This window comes from Haemaphysalis longicornis, unplaced genomic scaffold, assembly GCF_048455015.1.
Source record: "Haemaphysalis longicornis isolate Haplotype H1 unplaced genomic scaffold, Haemaphysalis longicornis Haplotype H1 scaffold_4, whole genome shotgun sequence".
NCBI classification, from domain to species: domain Eukaryota; kingdom Metazoa; phylum Arthropoda; class Arachnida; order Ixodida; family Ixodidae; genus Haemaphysalis; species Haemaphysalis longicornis.
This window is the reverse complement of record NW_027526361.1, coordinates 193538943-193559163: the sequence shown is the minus strand read 5'-3', so window position 1 is coordinate 193559163 and position 20221 is coordinate 193538943. Positions and strand designations below refer to the sequence as shown.

General features: G+C 47.3%; 1 long non-coding RNA gene across 1 annotated transcript; it reads right to left on the bottom strand.

Moving 5' to 3' along the window:
• Positions 1-597: 597 nt before the first annotated feature.
• LOC144180727 (uncharacterized) lies at positions 598-7132 on the bottom strand. Its single transcript, XR_013324528.1, has 3 exons — positions 7009-7132; positions 2935-3019; positions 598-703 (listed from the first exon to the last, which is right to left on the bottom strand). It is a non-coding gene; the product is annotated as an uncharacterized LOC144180727 (long non-coding RNA).
• Positions 7133-20221: the final 13089 nt, after the last annotated feature.

Genomic DNA, 20221 nt, shown 5'->3' with positions numbered 1-20221 from the left:
GGATCCAGCAGATCCTATCCGGTCGCAAAGCGATGTAGACAACAATCGCTAAAGAGCGTACCGCCACCTTGTGGGGCCCACTGAAACACCCGGAATCGCAAAACCCTTATGAAAATTTCTATGTCCAGTCAAAAGACAGTCTGCGTCCCGAAGGAAACAGACTGCGTGCGTCCTGTGTGTTTCCTCTGTGTTGGAATTTCGCCACCGACTTTCTGCGTCCTCCAAGTGTCCCGTGTGTTTCCGTCCTCCATGCGTCCAGTCTATCTCCCAAAGGCAATACAGACACCATACGGCCTTTGTGTGTCCCCTATATGTCTTGAACGCAACAGACCGCATTCGTCCCTTGTGTGTCCCCTGTATTGAAATTTCGCCACCGACTTTCTGCGTCCTCCAAGAATCCTTTATGTTTCCGTCCTCTACGTATCCCACAAGCTTCCACCTTTTGAATGCCCTTTGCATGCTGTCAAATAACAGCGCCCAACAGCCAGCATGTGGAAAATGTCAGCCAGCTCCACAGTCACTGTTTCATGCTGCAGTTGTTTCTGTAAGAGCAAGCTGACGAAAATCACATGAATCACATGACTCTTGCAAACCTGACTATTATATTCAGGTTGGATCCATACGTGCTGCTGCCGCCTGCCACATCAGGTGTCTCCTCATCTTTACCCCTCACAGGACGGGATAGCCACTGCCACACTTGAACCTGAAATGACAAACGCATTGATCGCATATGAAGGGGTTTAAACAAACACGTCTCAAACATTTCCTGGTTATGCTTATAAATATAAAGGAGTGTTCCCATACAAAACTAAACCACGTATCCTGAAAGAGAAGGTACCACTTCTAGGTTGCAAAATTAGCCACAAAATTTAGACCACATAAATTACCTAATGAGCTTACGAACATCAAATATGACATACTGTTACATAGGCAACACAACCCAGAACTAAGTACTGTTTAGATTCATGGCCTCCTCATGACGGGCATTTATACAGCCTCGCAAGAACATTTGAGAGATGAGATTATTGCAGCAGCACTGTGGGAACAAAGCAATATGGGGGGATGGCAGGGAAGGCAACATAAAATTGCATGAACATGCTAAGACAGGCATTGATCAGTCGTCATCATGAGTAGTTGCTTGAGTCTACGCGTTCTTTAGAACCTATAAAGGCAGCAGTTTTATTGTGCATTTCGTTTACGAGACAGCATTGGCATTGTCTAGTTTGTTTGTCTGTGCTTGCTTACAAAAAGCAAAATGCACATCACCATGAACTGACCAACCTCTAGGTTGGCTCCTCCCTTTTTATATTTCCTTGTGTCGATGGGTAGCAGACACAGGAACAGAAATAACAAACAGCCCTAGAAAACCGTGGTGGATAGCACACTTGCACCCATTATTGCACGCGTGCCACGTGGTCACTCATCCCAACAGATGTAAAGTGCACGGAGTGACCCCCAAGCAGCGAAAGCTGGGCGTGGTCGCTCTTTACTTTGTAAAAATACAAGCTACTACAAATATTTAACAGATAGCAAAAACAGTGCAGGTGCGCCAACTTTGCACCATGGCACGAATTTTTCAACGCACAACAGAAAACGCACCGGTATGTCAGTGACATCGTGGAGGAGAAATTCGAAGACAAACCAGGACACCAGTGACAGTGAAAGGGTTAAAGCGGTCGAATACAGCAAATTTAATTTCAGGGTTTATGCTTACCAGCAATGAGGAAAGCTACCGCAGTAACATGAGCTGACTACTCTGTAACGTGCACTCAAATGCTAAAACACACAAGCGTTTTTGCATATGTTTGCACACAGAGCATTCATACTGTTCGGAAATAATGCAGGTTTTTCCTACCATAAACGTCATAATATTGCCCCCAACCACGCCATTTGATTTGTTTACAAAATGTTTTTTTACAAGCACCTGGCCACACCCTGCAATCTTATCCTTTTTTAAGGGAACCGTCTTTTTCCCCTTTTTCCTTTGTATGCTGCACCAGCAGTCTTGTTTGATATGGAAAGGGTGTTGCTTTGCGATCCCTGTCGTAGCTTTTCCTGTTTTTTATTGAAAATGTTCTCGATCTAAATGAATGAGTGCAAAAGAAACCCTGCGGCATTCAATTCGCCAACGCTCATCCATGCACGTCCCTCTGCTGACTCCTTCGAGGTTTGTGTTTTTTTATGTTCAATTTGGAGCACAAGTTTGCTCCGATAATCTATATTTTTACAAAAACCCTGCATTATCCGTGGCTACATAACAATATTCCAAACAACGTCTGATACACAAACCAGAACCCCCCACAGCTCTTTCTTTTAATTGCTGAGTACCCTTCTACAATTTGGACCATCATTATATTTGGTAGAGTAAATAGCTGTTCGGGAGGGGGAAGGGGGGGGGGCTACGATGGCCAGTGAGACTCATTACACTACAAGAAACAAAGTGGCAAAAAGGCACGCAATACACCCTTTTCACTGCTAGGCACAAGTTGCATCTAGGGCATTGAAGTGAATTCACCTAAATTCTATTTCTGGGTGCATGGAATTGTTTCACTCATGTAATGTAATCCATAATATGACTTTTGAGTAGAGGTCTAAAGATCTAGCTCATCTGTAATAGGCGGTAGAAGGAAAATCCCCACACACTGTCTGTGGCCACCACGCAAATACGACAGTGAACAAGGGTGACAAAGTCGTTATTAATTAATTCATGGAGCAAGGACCCAACCCTGATGCGACAAAAAAAATAAGAAAGGTACCAGGAAGTTTCTCACCCGCATCGGTTCCTTATTTTTTGTCCCATCTCTGCAATGTTCTTGTCTTAATATCACGAAGGTGCCACAAGGATTCCAAAATGGTTTTCTATGTTTTCATGTTCTCTCAGCCTTCAAAATCGAGATTTCCATGCATTTCACAGCCGTAATGAACTCCACTTACAGGTCGTGCAGGATAGATAGAAACAGGAGGCAGCCAATTCTTCTGGTAGCTCACAACGTACATCCTCCATGTCAAACACCTGGCCCTGTAAAAAATGGAAGTTCAAGTAGTAAACAAGCCGTAAATATGAGGTATAATGCCGTGAAATACTCTCTCTGACAGGACATGACAGAATTCCTTTTTTGTAGGTACAAAAAAGGCACATTCAGTTCTTTCAAGCTAAAAGATAAGTAGAGTGCTCACTGATTGAAACGCGACGCTGCGAGCGCTTGGCCCCCAATACATGCAGCGCCATCCATGGACGCCCGTGGAAGCTAGGTTCTACATTGTATACTGCGAGGATGAGAGCGTGTTGACCGTAGGCTTACTGCTTCCGGTTGGCAATGCGCGGGACTGTGGTTCCCCGCAGCGACAGCAGGGCGCTGCGAGCCTGGAGCGCTTGTAGCCAGGAGCGAGCCTCCAACCGTTAGGCCTGGAGCGAGCCTGACGGTTGTAGCCCGGCTGTGCACGCAGCCGATTTCGCGACATAGTAAGCGCACGCTCTTGTTACGCGTGCCCTTCCGATGTGGAACAGTAGTGTTCATGTAATCCACAGTCACGCTCATCAGAATAAAATAAACTTCTGTACGCAGGAACACCAAACTTTATTCCAGGATGTAAACTAAAACAGGAAAGACGCCTTTGCAGGCACATTTGCGTGTGGTGCGGTGGATTAGTACTTCGTCGGCTCTCCTCTTTTTAAATGCAGAGAATTTAAGTAACTCACGATGTCACCCGCGTTGGCGTCCGTAGTCCGCGTCCGCATCGCTCCCCCTACACTATATGTAGTCCGCGTCCGCATCGCTCCCCCTACACTATATAAATACTTGCCGGCGCCAGGTTTCGATCCTACGACTCTGCGGGCGGAACGCAAGGTGCACGGTGCTCTACCAACTGAGCCACAAAGCCGACACAGAACGGAAGGTTACGAACGTGCCTTATACCCTTGACTCATTCAACCGTCGGCCAGAGGTGCGCCCTCTCCCCCGCGTTCTCCTCGCCTTCTCTCCGCTCGCAACGCCCTCTCTCGCCGCGTTCGTTTCGGGCGCACAACAGGTAGACACGTGCGCAACACCCTCTCTCGCCGCGTTAGGTTCGCGCGCAAGAACAGGTGGGGCGCTGGCATCGCGCTCTCTCGCCGTGGTCGGTTCGCGCTTAAACCACATATGTCGCTCGCGCGCGTGCGGTCGCTAACGTCTGTGGCGTGATCGTGACGTCAGCATCACGCGTTCGCGTGGTTGCGATTTCGGCGCTATAACACTCTCTCGCGAGGGGCATTGGATTGGATTCGATTGGATTGGCTTGGATTGGCTTGGATTTGGATTGGATTGGATTAAAGTGGATTGTGTTGGATTGTGTTGCGTCATAACCGCGCCACGTTGCGTCATAGCCGCTCCACGTTGCGTCATAGCCGCGGCAGGGGGTTCACGGCACGTTTCACCATCGACTTCATCGTCAATGTCTACGCTGGGAGACAACAATTACAACAACAACAACCAATACGTAATCCATACGGCTTGCAGGCGCGCCCCCCCGCAGAAATGCTCTGCATTTGATCATGCCCCTCGCGAGGGGGATGTTTTTTTCCTGCGGGGCCGCTCCTGCCCATGTTACGTCATTCTGGCACGTAACCTGCAAGTTTTCTTTGTAGTTGTGTGTGTGTGTGTGATCTCTCTTTCGCGAACATTACCGAACCGCGCAAATTCAACTCGTGCATTCGCACTTTCACATTCTTCCCCTCGGGGAAATGCGGGGAATTTTTTTTAGTTTATATCATGGAATAAAGTCGGCTACTCCTTCGTGCAAATGCTCGTTTTATTCAGATAAGCGTGACTGTGCCTTACATGCAAATTATCTTTATCGCATCGGAACGGCACGCGTAACAACAGCGCGCGAGCACGATGTCGCGACATTGGCTGCGCAGTACGCCAGGCCGCTACCACCGCCGCACAAACACACTCCTGCGCTCCAGGCTCGCAGCGCACCGCTGTCGCTGCGGGGAACCACTGACCCGCTTATTGGCAACCGGAAGCAGCAAGCTTATGGTCAAAACACTGTCATCCTCGTGGTATACCACAATGCAACACCTAGCTTGCACGGGCGTCCACTGGCGGCGCTGCATGTAGTGCAGGCCACGGATTTCCACTGTGCAAGCATATTCTCTGGTCCAGAGGGTTCGAAACGCGGTTACGGCTTTTAAAGGAGCCATGAAGAGAAAACACAAGTTTGGTTCATTCAAAGGATTGCGTTGCTAGAATCATGCTGACACCATTTTTAATGTAAGCTCCACTCAAATAAGCTACAAATTAGGAACAAAGGAAATGGCCATGCGACTCAATAGCTCATTTCCCGCAACAAAACCTATGTCATACCAGCCAGCTCTGCAGTTGGCGGAGGGTGGCAACAGCAAACGCGAATTAGGCAGAGCCTATAAGCTTGCCGAACGAACTATTTGGGCTTAAATTTAGGGCACATTCTTTTTACAGTAGTAAAAATGGTACAGTAGTAAGAAGAGCAAAGGTTAGGAAAGCACACGTAAGCATAGAAGTACCAATGCGTACTGCTGTTGGTACTGCGCGCACTATGCTTGGTTTAGCTGCACAGGACTGCGGGGCTTTGGGGTTGTCTCGGACAACACTGGCCGATTGACACAAGCAACGGTGTCTTACGTGACCATATTTGTGGAGCGAGCACTATGTTTCTCGAAACGATTATTTTCTCGCTGAACAAAAACAAGCTAGGTTTAAATACGGTAAAAACAAACCAAACGCAGAAAGCGGCTTGCCACGGTTATGGTGGCACCATCTAGGTTCACTAACAGTAAAGAAGGCTTCCCAATCGGCTGCAGAGCAGTCGGTTGCTGTGATGTCACTGCAGACCCTCAAAATGCACGATTTAGCGGGAAAACCAAAATTTTAACTTTAAATAACTAATTTCTCAGTGAATAAAGCATCATTTGCATTTGCACAAGTTCTGGGGGCACCATAACACACGAAATCTTTCAAATAACACAAACTTGCATTTTGTCGTCATGGCGCCAGTAAAATTCTCTCAGGCACATGGTGAACGTCTCAGCGCGCCAATACCACCAAGGGGTAGGCAAGTTGAAATGCTGACGAAACGAAAAAACCGGGTTGGCGAAGGAGCACGGTGGCAAGCCCACGCCCTGTTTAATCTTTTTCGCACCGTGATTGTATCCCCATCACATGCATATTTGTAAGAATCAACACGTCCAACCCATGCTCAACATGTTACGGTCAACACAATTTATGCAAGCCAGCTACAAATAACGTCACACCACACAAGAATTTCTGTCTGATCATGACGATGCTGGATGAGCTTAGAAAGGTGAAAAAATTTCTTGCATTTAAACAGTGAAAGCTGCCCTGTGACTGCACCAGCAATGCAGGCTGGAACAGCGTGTTTTCAAGCTGCGACGTCTAAACAATTATCTGGTCAAATGTTGACTGACTAAATACCTTGTGCATGCGGTACTACTTATAAAGTTGCTAGCAATGCTTAAATGTTGAAAATTCAACGTATATGCAACTCTTACGTATTATTACTACAAATGTAATGCAGCCTCCTTGCATTTCTTTACCCGTAAACGAAAACTATCCGTTAGAACAATGCTAAGCTGCCTACGTCCTGTAAAAAATATACTGTGGGTCAACTGCCTCCTAAAAAAAAATCGGGGAGTGGGCGTTTTGTTGTACAACCATTAACGCAGTCTTCTTTTTTTTTCATGCAACAAGCTTTAGCGGTCGAATCCACCCAAGCCAAGCAGCGGCCGCTGAGCCGTCAACATAACATTTTCGTTGCCGGCAATGGCAAGGGGGTCGATCACTCACACAGCATACTGGCCGCCGCTCCTGGAAGCCCATTCATGTGACCGCGCCGACGCAGCCGCTAATTTACAATAAAAGAAGCGCGGCGAGCCGAACACCAAGGAAAATTCTCAACACGTTTAACAAAACAGCACTGCGGCAACGCGTAATAAAATTTTGACATGCACCACGATAAACAATCACTTACGGCAGAACACGCAGCATTTTTCACACGTCGCGTCGACAGACTGTAACTTGCAGTAGAGACTCTTGATTCACGTAGGCACGCACAACTTGTCAGGTGTTTTGTCAAATGGTGACCTCGATGTGCGTTTGCTACAGCAGCGCAGTACAAGGACGACACAGGCGCTTTGCCAGCACTCACGATGTTTCAGGTGGCACAAGAGCACTAACACGTAATATTACGGCAGGAGGAGCACGTACTAATTCACGTAACACCAGCAAATCGAAAACAAACCACCAAAACCACGCACAACAAACCAGCCACGTCTTTTCTTGCGCACCTATAACAATGACTGCATATATGCTAGCCTAGACTAGACTTATTACTACAGTTAGCTATCTTGCAGTCATAGAGTTTTAGCAATTACTTGGTTACTTCATGATGACCTCTGAAACAAACTAGGCAGACGCCATTATAGTATTTTGTTAAAGTTGATAATTGCAAACATATATATAATGGCAGTATATTTTCTTGATGCGGGCAACGTCTTTTGTTGTCGTAAGTTGTTGCTACTCAAAAGCAAATAAAAATGGATTAACAAACAAAGTTATTATTATCATCATCTACATCTAGATTGACTGTTTTGTGTTTTGTTCAGCGTCCAAGCATTCACTGTTTGTGGGCTTTTCACAAACAGAACGGCCGGATAAAAAATTATTCCCCGCAGACATACGCAAACACACGCGCACACGCATACGCATACACACGCACGCACCCACCCACACACACACACACACACACACACACACACGCAAGCACTCGCGCACACAAAAGCACCGTGCGTCAAATCCACGCAGGCAAACAATTCACTCAAATGAAGCCTTAGCAAGACTATGTAAGCTCAAAAATTTTTTTCCTACGTTTAACAGCCCGTCGCATTCTGTTTCGGTGGCTTGGGATTCCACCTCTTGCCACCGTAGCGTGCGGACGCGGAATCATGAGCTCCGTCGGAGCGGCGACAGCGGCCCAGGCCGGCCGCGGAAACAGGGTAGATGCTAAGGGAGATAGTGAGTATCAAGTTATTTTGCCTCAGTTGCCTACAGGACGTATTGTTTCCAATACGGTGTTTCTTCACGGCGACGTGAAAGTCCGACCGTTTCGTGTAGAGGACTTCAGAGACATGCTCGCCCGTGTTGGTGTGCTCCCCGACGTGATTGCGCTGGGGGCGTACCAAATCAATCACGTGTGGGCGGTGACATTCAAGAGTGCCGAGGCCACAAAGAAAATGCTAGCGGCCGGCGAGCAGGAGGTGCAGGGACGCCGGTGTCTCGTCATCGACCCGCAAGACCACCAAGTGAGGCTTAAGCTACACTGGCTGCTGCACGGCGTTGATGACGAGGACGCCCGGGCAGCACTCGCTACCTTCGGCAAGGTCATCGAGATCACCAAAGAAAGATGGCGAGTACAAGGTGTCCTTGACAAAGGGTCTACGACGAGGGTGGTGACGCTGAAGCTAAAATCTGGCGTGACTGGAAGATTTGCCCCATCAAATTCGAGTGGCTGGGGAGCTGGCCCTCCTCGTCGCACCGGGCCGGCCGATGCAATGCCTTCGCTGCCAGGGAACGGGTCACGTCCACAGAGACTGCAAAGTGCCACGCTGCTCCCGGTGCCGGCGTTTCGGCCACTCCGAAGCGCAGTGCGTTCGCGCTTACGCGGCGGCCACGGGGCCTGTGCAACGCGAGGAACTTGAAGAGCACCTCATGGACGTGGTCGAGGCGGAAGCGGCCGCGGAAGGCACGGGACACCAGTCGACTGCGGAGGAGACTACAAGCACAACGGACTTCTCTCAGAGCTCGGAGCCTAGGACGCAGGAGGACCAAGCCGCACCGGTGTCTCAGCCACCAACGTGGAACGCCGAGCAACCGGCCGCAGCGGCGTCTCAGTCACCAACGGGGGACGCCGAGCAACCGGCCGCAGCGGCGTCTCAGCCACCAACGGGGGACGCCGAGCACCAGCCCGCGGATACGCTAGGTGGTACAGGAGGCACAGTCAAGCGCAGCCTTGACAAGTCGGGTGAAGGGAGCGGCCACGAAACCACAACCAGCAGCGAGGAGCCGCCACTGAAAACGAACCAGGGGCGACGGCTGTTATCCAAGCCTCGAACGAACGTCCATCGCGGTCGGGGGCCTCCATAGATGCCGCCGGTGCAGCAACTTCCGCCAGATGCTTTGGCGCCGTTTAAGAACACGTAGCGTAGTCCTCACGTGTCAGGTAAGCACCATGCGCCCGGTCTGTAGCCTTCATAAGTGAACGGTAATGAGTGGGTCCCTGAGCGTAGCAACATTAAATGTCCGGGGGCTGTCGACACGCCGAAAGCAAAGTCAGGTTTACCGTCTGTTAACAGAGCAGGACATTGACGTTGTAGCCGTTCAGGAGACGAAAGTCGAGAGGGAGGAGGAGACCGAGGCCATGGTGCGTCGTTTCACGTCGAGGTACTATGCTTGCGTAAGTCATGCTGTGGGGATTTCCGCGGGATGTGTATTGTTGCTGAAGAAACTGCCGGGTCTGGTTGTGGAGGGTGTGACGTCGTGTCGTTCCGGCAGGCTTGTTGTGTGTGATTGCAGCCTTGATAATGTGAACTTTCGAATTGTCTGTGTATACGCTCAAAATGCTGTAATAGAGAGGGAAAAATGTTTTTAGAGTCGCAGGCAACACGTCGATACAGACAGAATGCTCATTATAACAGGTGATTTCAACTGCGTACTTTCTGGCCGTGATAAAACAAGTAAAAACGCGTATAGAAATGCTAGTACTAATTTGTTATCCGAAATTGTTGCGGATTATGGACTCGTTGATGTTGGGCAATGTCTAGATGGGGAAAAAGACGTCCGATTCACCCACATTCAAGGTTTCAGCCACGCGAGGCTGGATAGGATTTACGTTTCGCTGGATTTAATACAGAAATGCCAAAGCTATGATGTGCACGCGGTTTTCTTTTCTGATCATTGTTTGGTTAAGTGCAGGATTGGGGGAAAGAAAGAAAAGTCCCCCTTTACATGGGACCTATGGAAATTAAACTCTAAACTTTTGGAGGACGAAACATTTACGACGTTTGTTAGAAAGAAAACTGCCGAACTAGAAGGAACACATAGTGACATCGGGGCGCTGTGGGAGTTAAGCAAGCAAGAGATAAAAATAAAAGCCATACAACGGTGTAGCTGTATTAAATATGAAGAAACCAAAACGGAAAGAATGCTTAGAAACATCCTACAAAAATTAATGTTAGAGGAGGGCAGAATGCCCGGGTTGTTTAAGACGACATTGCACAGATAAAGCATAAGCTTGAACTTATTGACGAAGAACGCTATCCCGGTGCCCTAGTGCGCGCGAGAGCAGTACAATGGGCAGTAGGTGAGGCACCCACAAAGCGTGCGCTCGGAATAGAAAAAGCACATGCACGACGCAATCAGTTCAAGGAGATAACTTACATAGGTAAAGTGACGAGTGAAAAAAGCGAAATCGATAATGCTTTTTATGAGTATTACCAAGCACTGTTCGCTCTTAAGGCGGTGGATGCAGAAAGCTTCAAGCGGGATTTCATAGACGGGCTGCCTCGTTTGGAAGACGAAATGAAGGACTGGCTTGAACGACCTATTTCGGAAGACGAAGTGAAATGTGCTATTGAAAGCCTGAACCCGGGAAAGTCGCCGGGGCCGGATGGGTTAAGTGCTGCTTTTTATAAGATGTTTAAATACGAAATGGTACCTGTGCTAACGAAGATGTTTAATGCAGCGTATGATCTTAAAACACTGCCCCCATCATATTCCACGTCCCACACAGTCCTCATTCTTAAGACAGATGAAGCGGAGAAACTTAAATTTGTCAAATCGTACCGGCCAATATCATTAACAAACGTCGATTACAAAATCTTTATGAAAGTTCTGGCACAAAGGCTCCAAAGTGTTGTCCAATAAATAGTAGGGCCACATCAGACGTGCGGAATTAAGGGTCGCAATATTTTTACAAATATCCATAAAGCAAGGTGTGTCCTCGAGTGCTGCGCGCCCTGCACACGGGAGTGGCAGCCCTGCAGATTGACTTGGAAAAAGCGTTTGATTGTGTGTCACAAGAGATATTGTTTTGTATTTTGGACCATGTTAACGTTGGGTTTGTAATTAAAGAGGGCGTCGCCCTGGCGTACCGCAATTGCACTACGCCCCTGATCGTGAACAAAAAGTTGGGAGCCCCAATTGAAGTGCAGCGTTCGGTGCGCCAGGGCTGCCCCCTCAGCCCCCTATTGTTTTGCATATACATCGAAGCCCTGTGTATGAGTATATTAAGAAATAGTGCCATCGAAGGCTTCCGACTGCATGAATCGGAAGTTAAACTTTTGGCTTACGCAGACGACGTGGCCGTTTTTTGTATGAACGAAGAAAGCGTTCAGTTGGTAGGTGACACTGTCAAAACGTTTGGCATGGTGACGGGTAGCTTTGTGAACTGGGCAAAGTGCCTAGGATTTTGGCATGGGGAATGGTCATCAACACCGCCAACCTTCGCTAATATAAGTTGTGTCACCACTCCAGTGAAGTACTTGGGCGTTGAACTGGAATATTACAGGGATAGTGAACCATACTGGCGTAGCTAGACATAGGCGGTGAGGGAGACGGCCGAGAAATGGCAGGGGGCAAGGTTGTCAATTTTTGCAAGGGCCACGGCATGTAACTTATTCTTTGTAACGAAGATTTGGTATATCATGCAGGTACTGCATTGTTCGCGAATGAACATCCAAAGGCTTCACCGGGTATTTGCGGTGTTCGTTTGGGGCTCAACATGGGAGAGGTGCAGCAGAACAAACCTGTTTCGGAGAGTCCGAGATGGTGGCTTGGGGCTGGCGCACCTTTATGTGCGACAGCTGGTAAACCGGTTTTTGTTTTGGCGAGATGTTCGTGACCCGTTCTTGCAGAGTGTCATGCAAGCACGGCTGGCGCGTGCTATGCCGGAATATGTAGTATCAACATGGTGCATGCCGGGTGGCGTGTATGGGTATTTTAAGGAAATGGTTATGACGGCCCGTTTTCTATTCGCACGTTTTTCTGGCGAGTACCTGTTCTCTGTGACACGCAAAAAACTGTATAAGGACATTTGCGATGTTGTTTTCACCGTCCCTATGTATAGATATAATTCCCGTGCTGGGCCAGGCCAAAATGTGCTAAAGCGCGTCAAAAGAATGGAGGTTCACCTTGGTGTGAAAACCTTTTTCTTCAAATTACACACAGGCACCTTGTCTGTTGGAACCTGGATGAAGGATAGAGGGATATCTCTGCCATGGGGAACTCAGTGTTCAATTTGTAAACAACCAGAAACGATAGAGCACGTTTTTCTGCATTGTTGGGCTGCGGTATTTTTGTGGGATGTCCTCCAGAGGACCCTTCATAAAGATTTCCCGCTGAGCCCCCGTGGCATACGCTATCTAGCGGTGGAAAACGAGGAGGGGGCGCCCTTGGACCTCGTTATGTTGGTGGCCTTGCATAGCATATGGCGGTCGTGCATGACCTGGCTCCACGGTGATGTGGACGGCCGCCCTACGCGGCAATGTTTTCGTGAGTCTATATCCCAGTACGTAGAAGTCCAAAAGCGCAAGGCATACACTCCTGAGTGGCTGTCAAGGATAGAACCCTTGACTATGCTTAGGGAATTTTAGAGAGACATCAGCCTTCATATAGGTTGGTGGCTTGTCGCTCGAGTTGCTCATGTGAATAAGTTTGTTTTGGGTTTTTGTGTTGTGTCGAAGACCGGCATTAAAGAAAAAAAAGTTTCGGTGGCTTGGGGGTTGAATACTCGCCTACTGACCGAACGGGAGGTGGTTCGAAACCAGCTAAGTGACCCTTTTTTTTTAACAGTGTCCAATTGAAGTGTTTCAGCCTTAGGCTATTGTTTGACATTGTTGTTGCTCTTGTTGCTCTCGTCTGGCTGTGTCCCTTTTTTTTTCTGTCGCAATATATTTCTACCGCAAGCTCTACCCCAATAAACAGTACACCGCTTCAGCTTTTAGTTGCAAGGATGAGCCATTTTAGAACGACCCTGAACGAAAACACAGACTAGGACAATCCAAGGCCACTTTTTAGGTTGTTTTTGTTTTCATTGCTTTGTTTTCTATTCGTCTTTTTGTTTTGTTTTTACTTTTTCAGGTCTGTATATTCTTCTCCCTCCCACTTTTTTTTCGTAAGGGGAGGGACGAGGCACTTCGAACAGCCTCGTTCAATATGTATCCTTCTTACGCCACTGTTTCATACAAACGTACCAGTTCGTAATATTAATTCTGCGAATTTATCAAACTTCACAAGCACCAAATAACGTATACAGTGCTGCAGAATTTCCACAAACCATCGGCATTGTTACCATCTCTAGCCAAGCCAAAAAACTTTACCTTTCGTGTATAATTAAGGCTTACATGCTCGAATTTATGTTTACTTGAGGAAGCACAGCACGATTGTTTAGTTTACGGCTCTTCAGAAAAAGAATGTAAGGCAACAAATAGTTATACTTCCACCCAATGTCCTAGAGGCAACACAAAAGACACAAGTCAGTCTTTTGACTTCATTTGGCCTTCAGTACATACATAAGCAACAGCATTACGGCACACAGAAAAAGAATTAAGACAGCAAATTGAAGTTCTATCTTCCATCCTTTGTCCTAGAGGCAACAGAGGGGAAACAGGCCAAAGTCTTTTGACTTCATTTTGCCTTGAGTACACACATGGGCAATAGCACTGCGGAACTCAGAAAGAGAAGAATGCAAGTGAGTTTTAAAGTTTTATACTTCTCATCCGAAATAAAATCTTCGTATAAAAATTTAAACTTCGTCTTTACCATAGGACATATAAAGGTAAAACATCATGGCTGTTTATCCAGCAGTCTATAAAAAGTACACAGCCTGCTTATGTCCTAGAGGTAACACAAAGGAAAAGTCAAAAGAAAGGCCACACAGTCAACATGCAGGAGACACAGAGTAAACAGAAAGGAAAAATTCATTTTCATAAGGGAACGTCGCTGCGTAATACGGTGCTCCAAGGGGGGCGGGAGCGGGGGACGGAGAGGGGGATAGGGTGAAAGAGTAAGGTCGCATGGACGGGCGTTCTCGTCTGCTGTCAATACATAATCTTTGTCGGTAACCTTTACGGCGCACTAGAGCATGCGCCGGGATTACCATACTCGCGCTACAATAAAACGTAATTGTGTCTACCCATGATTCCTGTGTGTTTTTTGTCTGTGACGTGAAGATCACGCCACTGTCCTTGTCAGGACTCCCTACTTCACATGGGTCGTACCCGTGTAGTACGTTCCGAACAGGAGAAGCGGGAATATCAGGAGCGTCGATGCGCCCAGAAGCGAGAATGGGCACGCCGCCAACGAGAAAGGGTCGTTGCCGCTTGTCCCAGTTCGACAAGAACATCAAGTACAGACCAAGCTCCCCTCGACGAAGACATTGCCCACGTCGAGCACCAACGCGAGCGACATTGTCAAAACAAACGGAGCCGTCGAGCCAATGCCACCGAGGGTGATCGGGCCCGGGAAGCCAAACGCAAGCGTGACGCACATCACCGCGCCACCAAACCTTTGGAACGCTTCCCCGGTGCGACCTCGAGGTTCCGGAGAGAATTTATCGAGAATACTTTCGGCGCCACATAGGCTGCTTGTCACCGTTTGTGGTTCGCCGGAGACGTGTCAATGATCGCCGGCGCACGTGATGCCGAACAGCGTGAAGTGGCCGCGGGTGTGTTGCGGCAGTGCATCTCCTCCGAAGACGTCGAGCAAGAGCCGGTGTGCGGAACTTATCACGATTCCCTCTTTAAAGCTACGGTGGCCCGGTTTGCCACCATCAACGGGTTCGTCGGTGGCGTGGAAGTTTACCCGTTACCTGCCATAGGTGGAGCAGTCGTGTCCGTGTGTGCCGATGCCTGTACCGTGAGGTTGAACAGCGGCACGGTAATCGCGACTGTAGACATCTCTCCCTCTACGGTGAAGGAAGAGATCGAAGGTATATGGTGGATGTCTTCTGGGAGATTAAGCCTACTAACAATACCTCCATCGTCATCGCGGGAGATTTCAATGTCGATGTCAGCAGACGCGACGGGGCGTGGATAGTTAACTTCATGTTGGAGCCCTTTGGGCTCAAGTGTTTCACCGATGCCACTGTACCCACCACTCGTCACCTGTCGTGCATTACCCTAACCTTCGGGAATAACGTTGACGCAGTGAAAGTGCAACCACTTGCCGTCTACCACAGTGATCATAAGGCAATTATTACAATGGTCACGAAATAAATTATGACAACGGGACCTTTGAGAAGGTGTCTCTTTATTCGTACAATAATCAACTTAAAATAGCCAAATTCAACATGGCCAATCTCCACTATAGCGAAATCCCAACATAGCAAATCCCACAAGAGCGCCAGCTTCGCTGGGCTTCCCTCTTCACGGGTTGGAAGGGATCTGAATTTTTTTCTTTCAGTGGAGGTTGTAGAAACGTATCCTGGAAGAAGGTCGGCTTAAGTTTATACACGCAAATAATCGTGGAGGCTTATATGCTTTTCGTTGTCAGCATAGCCAGGCGTCATGTGACCTTGCTATTGTGGGTATATTATAGCATAAACCGGCCTAAAGCGCAGCAAACCACCCGAACTAAACTAACTAACAGCCCAAGCGGAATTAAAATGAATGCAACAACGCCATTGAAAATAATTAAGTACGGAAATGCCTGCCGCAGTTACTTAAGCCAGCCATTGGCTGACCTATGTGGAGGAGAGAAACCACCCTAAAGATGGCAAAATCACTCAGGTGGAAATAAAATGGGAACCTGGTCCCTCCCATAAGGAAACAACCACGATGTGCAAACATACTTGTCAAAAACAGCCCAGCCCACCTAAAAAAGGCAATAAAACCAAGCCGTACAACGAGGAGAAGCTGAAGCTGTCTTTACGGAAGTGAGATCACCCGAAATTTCATTTAAAATGCATAAAGTTGCCTAAATGAATTATATCAGCAATAAAAGTTCAGGGAAGCTTGCACTCATGCGTAACACTTCAATGGCGAAGGTGAACATCGCCGGACACCTACCTAAGTTGCAGTATCATTGTTTATTTGCATAGTTGCGGTACCAGTAATCATCATCATAAGCATCAAAGAGGTCGTCGTTATCTTGGCGGTGAGTGGTGGATAAAAGCTCATCCTCAGCATTGCAATTTTCCACGAGCTCTTCTTCATCGACTCGAGGCAGCGGTCGCCGTATCTGCAAGTCGTCTGGGGAAGCCGTGGCACACTCGCAGCCATGTCTCCAATTATCCATAATGGCTTCTAGAGAACGCGGCAGCCGCAGTGTCCTCTCCCAAGCAGAGTAAGTTGTCAACATTAGCAGTAGCGCTGTAGTTATTTTTTTTTTTCATTTGCGGCAGCTCTTGGCGACAGTACTGGAGTTCCTTTTTTTTTTTTTTTTTGCTAAAGCCACTGCGCGACTCTGGGACTCGGCGGTCACCACGAGGCATGCGCTCACGACCGCTGGACAATTTCTCGCTCCTCGTGGTTTTTGTCGGTAGATTTTCTTGCTAAATCCACTGCGCGTGAAGGGACGCTCTGCTGTCGCCACCGAGCACTCCTCGCGAGCGCTCGGCATTTTCTCGTTATTTTGTTCAGCAATACCGCACACACGTGGGTTACAACAGGTCCGCTATTAAAATACTTATTTGCTAGTAGGACCAACCGTTCAAATAAAAAAAAACAGCGGAATCAGGATTAGATCTCAGGTTTTGATGTTTGCTAGGCAGGGACGGAACCACTACACTGCGAGATCGAACGACTCTCCGGGATTAAATGGAGTGCTGCAATCACATAAGTATAACTTCAAACATGCACCCAGATGGCGCCTTGTGTAATTTGGCTGTGTTGACATGGAAACGCCTATACGTATCCCGGAGCAGAAGTGTAAAATGGTTCACAGTTAAAACAAACGTAAGCGCACCGCACGGCTTTATTAATTTGTTTAGTACCGCCATTCCTCCATTACGACCCAGGAATTGACTGAAAACTTTGTACAATTTATGTTTCAGAGTTATGTCCTCAGCAACCACTCCCGCAAATATTAACCTGTCATCACAGGACTTCCACGTCCTATCCTTAATGATGTACACAAAAGAGAAAAAGACATCCAAGAATTGAATGATGTGTGCTATTTCTACTTCATTATGCAGAGAGAGATTCTTTTGGCCTCAACATCAATCGGTTCGCTAAATCTCTGCCGTACCATCCAAGAAATTGAGTTTAACCCGATTAGCGGAAGCAAGGCTTGTATGCCGTAAGTTATTACTTCCCTTTAGGCTCTCCTCCTCATTCTGCAAGCTGCCATAACGAACGTCCGGAACAAGATTTGTTCAATGTGAAGAGACAACCTACGGATTTCCCCTGAATTATTCAGAGCTGTCAAAACAGCGTGTCACCTGCGAAACACTCCAAACGACCATTTGCAATGCCTCTTATGTTTTATTTATTTTGTTGGCGTGTAGGACAGAAATTCGTGTATGTTCCACGTTAATGTAAGGAACATCAAACGTTCATTGTGTGCTCTATAAAAATGCATAGATTTGGCTTTGTACTAACGTAGCTAAACGGGAACGGAACAAATTCTGCCCATACCAGCAGAAAGAGAAACATTACCAGGTAAAAAAACAATGTTTCATGTGAGTATGACTGAAAGTTCTATATGTAAAAGAAAAGCAAATGGGGAACATTTAGGTATTTATAATTTATGCAAGACAGCGAATGCAACGCTGACCGAAAACTGGAGGTGCCCTTTGTTCGTCTTCTTTGTTGGATATCTTCACTTCCGTGCGGCATTTTGTATTAATTCTATCCGAGTACGGGTAGTAAATGAGTTGCTCATCATATGGGTTTTTACCGTGAAGAAAAGTTCTACACAGAAATGTATTTTGTTGTTGGTATGACTACGACAGAATAAAAAGGAAAGCAGTAGGATATTTCCATTTGATTCAGCCCTCGACGACAAAGAAGCTGGCTGTGCGGGCAGCCTGCCCCTGCACTCCAGAGGCCGCAATGTATATAAGTTAAACTGATCGCTCATGATCTTCTCACATGGTTTTCCTCGTCTGTTGCGGCGCCACGCAGCAATATGCCCACTGTTAATATTTAATACTCAACGCGGCTGGATTACCTGGGCAAGTAATTGTTTGTGTCCAGTAATGGAGTATAGAAAACTAGTGAGTATAGTATAATGGCCGAAGTGCGCGACATTGCAGAGCTGATGTCGTCAGAAAAACAAAACTGCGAATTTGTGCAATGCCAAGGTCTAAGCTTTGCTGACTGCACGGCATAATGTATGACCCCGTAGAAAAGTTGAACTGCTTCTCGTCCAACTTTTTTTTTTCCTCAACTGCGCCAAAGTTCTACGGGAAGCACACTGCGGAGACACATCTCACAAGGTGATAAGTGAAATATCGCCTGTGAGATGCACATAAACCGACTCGAAAACTGCAGCTTTCTTCTAACTGGCCGGAGCACTGTACACAAACTAGCAACAACGAAGTGTAGGACGTTGGTGCCACGGATAGGGATTGTCTGCGAAACGCGCGTAGAAAACATAATTTGCATTTAGCGTGCTTGGCTGGTCCTCTCGAGCAATATAAGTAACAGCGGACACAGTCTAAGCGAAATCGTACTGGTCGCTTCAGTTCCTGAGGTCGACCTTGGAAGGTTGCTAAACGTGTCCCTAAGTTAACGCGCTAAGTTAAACCAAACTTCATCAACGCCGATGAAATCATGACAGATTGGACCTACACTAGGTAGTATAATCGCGCATTTGGGTCAAAGTAGTGTACGTACCACAAAAAAAAAAAACGGACACCTTTCCGTCGTGCACCGTCGATAACAGAGTACTGAGAGAGGTCAACAGCAAGCATAGTGACCTATTAGGTACGTGACTTTGTTGAATTGTGGTTGTTCAGATTTCGCATCATCATATCGGCATCTGCACTAGGTTTTCTGTGAGCGAGATGTCCCAAATTAGTTTTTATGCTCTAGAACGACTAGTGACTTCACAAAATACTTTCCCACAGCCGTGCGAGCCATCGGCGCAAGGGTTGTGGTGTATACTTATGGGACATTCGGACGGCTAAAAATTACCTGGAGGGAAAATGAAATAGTCGGTGGCAAATGTTCAACCAACCAAAAAGCTCCTTCAAAACAGCATAACAATGTAACCGTCGAAAATTAACGATAAGCACATTACAATATTGCACCGTCGATTGGCGTAAAAATTTGCAACATTTTAGTACAAAGGCTCAAATAAAAAAGAAGGCCGCCTTATGTCCCGCCGGCAACCACGGGGAGGCATACAATGTGTTAAAAACTGTGCGGCACTGTCTGCAATGAGTTTCCACTCGCATCGATTCGTCAAACGCCAGCGTCGGGGCTTTTTGGGAAGTGCGAGGCAGACAGCCTTTTCTGGAGCCACGTGGATCCGATCTGGGACACCACTCTCCAATACAATAGCCTTCTTTGAGCAACCTAAACGCACAAATGGTGACATCTTTGCCTTTCTTTCTTTCAACTTGTCACTCCAATGAGCCAGAATTTATACTGTTGAGCTTGCTCACTCTTTTGTTATTACCTGTGTGCTGCTTGTGTGTTGTATATTGTCACCGGCTGACACTGCTGAAATACTGCCTCGCTAAAATATTTGCGTAGCAGTAATGGAAGAGGCGGGGCGGAATTTTAGTCAGCGGTACCAGCTGTCGAAGCTTTTTTATTTTCGAATACGTTAATATCGTGTGAAAATGCGGGTGGCCTAGGCGATGCTTTTGAGAACTTGTTGGGTAGAGCGGCAGCAGCGAGCGAACACACACACCGTTGACACTCAGTTGTTTTTGGGGTTTTCAGCGCGGCCGCTATACGACACCTATTTCCTCCGCAGCGGCGACTCGCTGGCATTGTTACGAGACATGGCTGTTTCCAGCTTTATTTTCACGGTTTTTACCTCCGTCCCGATGACGCATGTTTTTGTGAACACATTTCTTTTCGGTGAGGCTGAACCTCCAGGATTGCGCACAAACAGCCCGATTTTCACCCTAATCCAACCTTATTTGAAACCTCTGGACAACCTTCTAACTGCGCAGATTCTGTTTGAGGTCGTCGAGTTTGTCAGCAATGTATGCTTGGCACATTTTACTAGAG